Genomic DNA, 8,109 nt, shown 5'->3' on the forward strand with positions numbered 1-8,109 from the left:
CTCTTTTTTGGTTCCATAGGAAATTTAAAGGTTTTTTTTTCTAATTCTTTGAAGAAAGTCAGTGGTAGCTTGATGGGGATAGCACTGAATCTATAAATTACTTTGGGCGGTATGGCCATTTTCACAATATTGATTCTTCCTATCCGTGAGCATGGAACGTTTTTCCATTTGTTTGTGTCCTCTCTTGTTTCCTTGAGCAGTGGTTTGTAGTTCTCCTTAAAGAGGTCCTTCACATCCCTTGTAAGTTGGATTCCTGTGTATTTCATTCTCTATGTAGCAACTGTGAATGGGAGTTCACTCATGATTTGCCTCTCTGTTTGTCTTTTATTGGTGTAAAAGAATGTTTGTGATTTTTGCACATTGATTTTGTATCCTGAGACTTTGCTGAAGTTGCTTATCAGCTTAAGGAGACTTTGGGATGAGACGATGGGGTTTTCTAAATATACAATCATGTCATCTGCAAACAGAGACAGTTTGACTTCCTCTCTTCCTATTTGAATACCCTTTATTTCTTTCTCTTGCCTGATTGCCCTAGCCAGAACTTCCAATACTATGTTGAATAGGAGTGGTGAGAGAAGGCATCCTTGTCTTGTGCTGGTTTTCAAAGGGCATGCTTCCAGTTTTTGCCCATTCAGTATGATATTGGTTGTGGGCTTGTCATAAATAGCTCTTATTATTTTGAGATATGTTCCATCAATACCTAGTTTATTGAGAGTTTTTAGCATGAAGGGGTGTTGAATTTTATCGAAGGCCTTTTCTGCGTCTATTGAGATAATCATGTGGTTTTTGTCATTGGTTCTGTTTAAGTGATGGATTTCGTTTATTGATTTGCATGTGTCGAACCAGCCTTGCATCCCAGGGATGAAGCCAACTTGATTGTGGTGGATAAGCTTTTTTTTTTTTTTTTTTGAGACGGAGTCTCGCTCTGTTGCCCAGGCTGGAGTGCAGTGGCCCGATCTCAGCTCACTGCAAGCTCCGCCTCCCGGGTTTACCCCATTCTCCTGCCTCAGCCTCCCAAGTAGCTGGGACCACAGGCGCCCACCACCTCGCCCGGCTAGTTTTTTGTATTTTTTAGTAGAGACGGGGTTTCACCGTGTTAGCCAGGATGGTCTCGATCTCCTGACCTCGTGATCCGCCCGTCTCGGCCTCCCAAAGTGCTGGGATTACAGTGGATAAGCTTTTTGACATGGTGCTGGATTCAGTTTGCCAGTATTTTATTGAGAATTTTTGAATCAATGTTCATCAGGGATATTGGCCTGAAATTTTCTTTTTTTATTATGTCTCTGCCAGGTTTTGGTATTGGGATGATGCTGGCCTCATAAAATGAGTTAGGGAAGAGTCTCTCTTTTTCTATTGTTTGGAATAATTTCAGAAGGAATGGTACCAGCTCCTGTTTTTACCTCTGGTAGAATTTGGCTGTGAATCCCTCTGGTCCTGGACTTTTTTTGGTTGATATGCTATTAATTACTGCCTCGATTTCAGAACTTGTTATTGGTCTATTCAGGGATTCAGCTTCCTCCTGCTTTCGTCTTGGGAAGGAGTATGTGTCCAAGAATGTATCCATTTCTTTTAGATTTTCTAGTTTATTTGCATAGAGGTGTTTATAGTATTCTCTGATAGTAGTTTGTATTTCTGTGGGATCAGTGGTGATGTCCATTTTATCATGTTTTATTGCATCTATTTGATTCTTCTCTATTTTCTTCTTTATTAGTCTGGCTAGTGGTCTATGTATTTTGTTGATCTTTTCAAAAAACCAGCTCTTGGCTTCATTGATTTTTCAAAGGGTTTTTTGTCTCTATCACCTTCAGTTCTGCTCTGATCTTAGTTATTTCTTGTTGTCTGCTAGCTTTTGAATTTGTTTGCTCTTGCTTCTCTAGTTCTTTTGATTGTAATGTTAGGGTGTCGATTTTAGAGTTTTCCTGCTTTCTCCTGTGGGAGTTAGTGCTATAAATTTTCCTCTAAACACTGCCTTAGCTGTGTCCCAGAGATCCTGGTACTTGTGTCTTCTTTCTCATTGGTTTCCAAGAACTTCTTTATTTCTGCCCTCATTTCACTATTTATCCAGTAGTCATTCAGGAGCAGGTTGTTCAGTTTCCATGTAGTTGTGCGGTTTTAAGTGAGTTTCTTAATCCTGAGTTCTAGTTTGATTGCACTGTGGTCTGAGAGACTGTTATTATTTCTGTTCTTTTCATTTGCTGAGGAGTGTTTTACTTCTAATTATGTGGTCACTTTTAGAATAAGTGTGATGTGGTGCTGAGAAGAATGGATATTTTGTCGATTTGGGGTGGAGAGTTCTGTAGATGTCTATTAGTTTTGCTTGGTCCAGAGCTGAGTTCAAGTTCTGAATATCCTTGTTAATTTTCTGTCTCATTGATCTGCCCGATATCAACAGTGGGGTGTTAAAGTCTCCCACTATTATTGTGTGGGAGTCTTAAGTCTCTTCGTAGGTCTCTAAGAACTTGCTTTATGAGTCTGGCTGCTACTATATTGGGTGCATATATATTTAGGATAGTTAGCTCTTCTTGTTGCATTGATCCCTTTACTATTATGTAATGCCCTTCTTTGTCTCTGTTGTTCTTTGTTGATTTAAAGTGTGTTTTATCAGACACTAGGATTGCAACCCCTGCTTTTTTTTTTTTGCTTCCAATTTTTGGTAAATATTTCTCCATCCCTTTATTTTGAGCCTATATGTGTATTTGCACTTGTGATGGGTCTCCTGAATACAGCACAGACCAATCTGTGTCTTTTAATTGGGGCATTTAGCTCATTTACATTTAAGGTTAATATTGTTATGTGTGAATTTGATCCTGTCATTATGTCACTAGCTGGTTATTTCGCCTATTAGTTGATGCAGTTTCTTCATAGTGTTGATGATCTTTACAATTTGGTGTCTTTGCAGTGACTGGTACCAGTTGTTCCTTTCCATGTTCAGTGCTTCCTTCAGGAGATCTTGTAAGGCAGGCCTGGTGGTGACAAAATCTCTATACATTTGCTTGTCTGTAAAGGATTTTATTTCTCCTTCACTTATGAAGCTTAGTTTGGCTGGATATGAAATTCTGGGTTGAAAATTCTTCTCTTCAAGAACGTTGAATATTGGCCCCCACTCTCTTCTGGCTTGTAGGGTTTCTGCAGAGAGATCCGGTTAGTCTGATGGGCTTCCCTTTGTGGGTAACCCAAACTTTCTCTCTGGCTGCCCTTAACATTTTTACCTTTATTTCAACCTTGGTGAATCTGACGATTATGTGTCTTGGGGTACTCTTCTCCAGGAGCATCTTTGTGGTATTCTCTGTTACTTCCTGAATTTGAATGTTGGTCTGCCTTGCTAGGTTGGGGAAGTTCTCCTGGATAACATCCTGAAGAGTGTTTTCCAACTTGATTCCATTCTCCCTGTCACTTTCAGGTACATTAATCAAACATAGATTTGGTCTTTTCTCATAGTCCCATATTTCTTGGAGGCTTTGTTTGTTCCTTTTCATTCTTTTTTCTCTAATCTTGTCTTCATGCTCTATTTCATTAAGTTGATCTTCAATCTCTGATATCCTTTCTTCTACTTGATCGATCCAGCTATTGATACTTGTGTATGCTTCATGAAGTTCTCGTGCTGTGCTTTTCAGCTCCATCATGTCATTTATGTTATTCTCTAAACTGGTTATTCTAGTTAGCAATTCGTCCAACCTTTTCTCAAGGTTCTTAGCTTCCTTGTATTGGGTTAGAATATGCTCCTTTAGCTCAGAGGAGTTTGTTATTACCCACTTTCTGAAGCCGACTTCAGTCAATTCGTGAAACTCATTCTGCATCCAATTTTGTTTCCTTGCTGGTGAGGAGTTGTGATACTTTGGAGGAGAAGAGGCATTCTGGTCTTTGGAATTTTCAGCCTTTTTGCACTGGTTTCTCCCCACCTTCGTGGATTTATCTACCTTTAGTCTTTGATGTCGGTGGCCTTCAGATGGGGTTTCTGTGTGGACATCCTTTTTGTTGATGTTGATGCTTTTCCTTTCTATTTGTTAGCTTTCCTTCTCACAGGTCCCTCTGTTGCAGATCTGTTGGAGTTTGCTGGAGGTCCACTCCAGACCCTGTTTACCTGGGTATCACCAGCAGAGGCTGCAGAACAGCAAAGATTGCTGCCTCTTCCTTCCTCTGGAAGCTTCATCCCAGAGGGGCACTTACCAGATGCCCGCCAGAGCTCTCTTGCATGAGTGTCTGTCGACCCCTGCTGGGAAGTGTCTCCCCGTCAGGAGGCAAGGGGGTCAGGTACTCCCTTGAGGAGGCAGTCTGTCCTTTAGCAGAAGTCGAGTGCTGTGCTAGGAGAACTGCTGCTCTCTCCAGAGCCGACAGGCAGGAATGTTTAAGTCTGCTGAAGCTGTGCCCACAGCTGCCCCTTCCCCCAGGTGCTCTGTCCCAGGGAGATGGGTGTTTTATCTATAAGTTCCTGATTGGGGCTGCTGCCTTTTTTTCAAAGATGCCCTGCCCAGAGAGGAGGAATCTAGAGAGGCAGTCTGGCTAAGTGGCTTTGCTGAGCTGCAGAGAGCTCTGCTTAGTTGGAATTTCCCACGGTTTTATTTACACTGTGAGGGGAAAACCACCTACTCAAGCCTCAGTAATGGCAGATGTCCTTCTGCCCACCAAGCTCTAGTGTCCCAGGTGGACTTCAGACTGCTGTGCTGCTCATGAGAATTTCAAGCCAGCAGGTCTTAGCTTACTGGGCTCTGTGGGGGTGGGATCCACTGAGCTAGACCACTTGGCTCCCTGGCTTCAGCCCCCTTTCCAGGGGAGTGAACAGTTCTGTCTCACTGGCATTCCAGATGTCACTGGGGTATGAACAAAAAAGCCCCCTGCAGCTAGCTTGGTGTCAGCCCAAATGGCCACCCAGTTTTGTGCTTGAAACCCAGGGCCCTGGTAGCTTAGGTATCCAAGGAAATCTCCTGCTCTGTGAGTTGCGAAGACTATGGGAAAATCATAGTATCTGGGCCAGGGTGCACTGTTCCTCATGGCACAGTCCCTCACAGCTTCTCTTGGCTGAGGAAGGGAGGACCCCGACCCCTCGTGGTTCCCAAGTGAGGTGATACCCCGACCTACGTTGGCTCGCTCTCCGTGGGCTGCACCCACTGTCTAACTAGTCCCAGTGAGATGAGTTGGGTACCTCAGTTAGAAATGCAGATGTCACCCGCTTTCCGCGTTGGTCTAGCTGGGAGCTGCAGATGGAGGCTGTTCCTGTTCGGCCATCTTGGTAAGCCTTCGCCTAATGCATTTTTGACCTTATGTTGTTAGATGCATACACATTAAGAACTTGTAAGTCTTCTTTGAGAATTATTATTATATAAGCCACTCTTTATCCCTAGCAATTTTCCTTGTTCAGAAGTCTCCTTTACCTGAAATTAGTATAACCACTCCAACTTTCTTTTGGTTACTGTTAGTATGACATATTTTTCATCATCTTTTAAAAATAATTGTTTTTTCTGGCTTTCTGGTAAGCAACATATAATTGTGTTTTTTAAACAAATCCACTCTGATAGTATCTCTCTTTTGACTGTATACATCGACCATTCACATTAAATATACTCCTTTTAGGTTTACTTTGTTCTTCATTTTCTCTAATCATTAATTTCTTCTCTTGTCTTTATTAATATCTTCCTTTTGCTTTCTTTTGATTTGTCTTCTGCTCTCTTTATAGTTTTTTAAATTGATTATTTAATATATTTTATTGATGTAAGTATTTATTGCTACAAAATTTCTTCTGATAACTGTTTCAGTTGATTCTACAGCTCTCAAATTTATAGAATGTTATTGTTACTTTCAAGAAAATATTCACTTTCTGTTTTTTAATAGTTTTTTTTGCCATATCCAGTGAATAGACCTTTTGACACACTAATTTTATTATTAATTTCTAGTTTTAGTACATTATTATCAGAGAATGCTAATATTTGCATTTGCCTTTTTAATTTATTGCGATGGTGTGTCCTATACTAAATCAGTTTGCATAAGTATTTCATTGTATTTGAGAGTGTAGTTTACATCATCAGAGGCCTGAACTTAATATATATTTAAAGAATCCACATTATTAATTATATTGACTTGATCTTAATCTATCTTAAACCAAAAGAGGTTTAGTATGATGTTTCTGTAGTTGTTTTATTATGTTTCTACTTATCTATGTATCTCTTGTACAATGAAAATCATTATTATTGAGTGGTAACAGAATAATTGTTACATTTTCATTTGAAAATTTCCTTCTTTTGACTCTTTTAATGTTTTTTGGCCTAAATTCTACCTTGACAGATATCTAGATCTCAACCGCTCATTTCATTATGTTCATATTTTTTCTCTTTTCATTTAAAAGCTGTCTGATTACTTTTATTTTAGGTATGTTTCATATATTTGTGTTTTTAGCAAATTTGAAAATATTTTATTTTAATTTTTTCTATCATTGATGTGATTGATATATTCCAATTCTTTTATTCCATATTCATATTTTGTTTTATATAAATTTATATGTGTATGTATATATGTATACATACATAAAGCACATAATTATAAAGATACATATTGATATATAGTAAATATATCTGTATATTATACACTATTTAATCTTTCATTTGTATTCTATTTTTTCTCTCTTTTATTAACATTTTTATACATAGGAATATTTGAATTCCAACTTTACACTAATACCTCAATACAATATTTCAGTTACCTCTTTTTGTGGGTAGATGCAGTCAATGGTTATCTATTTTGAGCTCTCTTAAAATTAGGTAGCAACAACTTCTCTTTGTCTCTCCCTCAGATACTATTTTGAAGTAATAGCCTTTAAATGTCACCTAATAGTCAGAAGATAAATGACAAAGTTATTCTTCTTCCCATGTACTATTCTATTTCTTCCCTCAATTCTGATTCTCTCATTGTATCTACATTTTCATGGTATGAGGCCATTTCATGTGAAGCTGCTTTCTGATCTCCATTATTAGCCTTCATTCTACATGTGTTTATATAGTCAGGGTCCACCAGCTGGTGTGCAATGTCAGAGTCAAATTTAGGGCAATCGGAGGTGAGTAGTAGGGAAGGAGGATTGTTTACTTACATGTGAATATTAGAATATGTATGTACATTAAGAATAATGGGAGTCTGCTTTCTCTCAACGAAAAGAGTGGTTTACAAAGATAGAAATGGAGAAAGTCAGAATGAGTCCTGTGTTGTTGAATTGGAATTGGAGGTATCAGCGTGAACTCACAGTTTTCAAAACGTATAGACCTAGAAATAAATATAGGGGTGTATATGTGTGTGCGCGTGTGTGTGTGTCTTCCCTAGCTCTGTACATGGAGAGGACCAGTGAGCAGCCACACCACCACAGCACTGAGCACATCTAACACCCAGCTCTGGAGACGAGGTCTCACTCTTTGCCCACTGTTTGCCGAGGTCTCACTCTTTGGGTGCAGTGGTGCAAATACAGCTTCCTGCAGCCCCAATCTCCTGGGTTCAAGCAATCCTCCTGCCTCAACCTCCGGAGTAGCTGGGACCACAGGTGCATGCCACTACACCCAGCTAATTTTTTTAGATTTGTTGTAGAGATAAGGTTTCATTGTGTTACCCCGGCTGGTGTCAAACTCCTGGATTCAAGCAATTCCCTTGCCTCTGCCTCCCGAAGTGCTGGGATTACAGGCACGAGCCACCGCACCCGGCCCCGGCTCTTGGTTTCTAAATATCCACCTAGAGTGAAAGTTACCGGAGCGCCTTGAAGTAATGACTAACTTCAGGGCAGAGCCAGGGGGAAAAAATGAGCCTGAGATTCTTTATCGTGCCAGAGAGCAAATTATTATTCAAAAAATGATGGAGACACATCAAAAAGATGCCAGAGGCAGATTGAAAGGTCTCCTACTGGCCAAACCTGGGGTAATTTGAGTTGAAAAATAAATAATGATGGTAACAGATTGTAATCTATTGAATAACGTAGGAAACCATGACTTCATATTTACATAGATGACTAAGAAAATAAACTGAAGGGTCTGATGAGTAATGAGATGTTGACACCTGTCAAGTATTAGAAATGCTTATTTTATTTAAAGAAAAAAATTGTAGTTACTATTTTTTACAGAAGCCTAGTAGATATTACCTTCA

Source organism: Trachypithecus francoisi, unplaced genomic scaffold, assembly GCF_009764315.1.
Source record: "Trachypithecus francoisi isolate TF-2019V2 unplaced genomic scaffold, Tfra_2.0 Lachesis_group17, whole genome shotgun sequence".
Taxonomy (NCBI): domain Eukaryota; kingdom Metazoa; phylum Chordata; class Mammalia; order Primates; family Cercopithecidae; genus Trachypithecus; species Trachypithecus francoisi.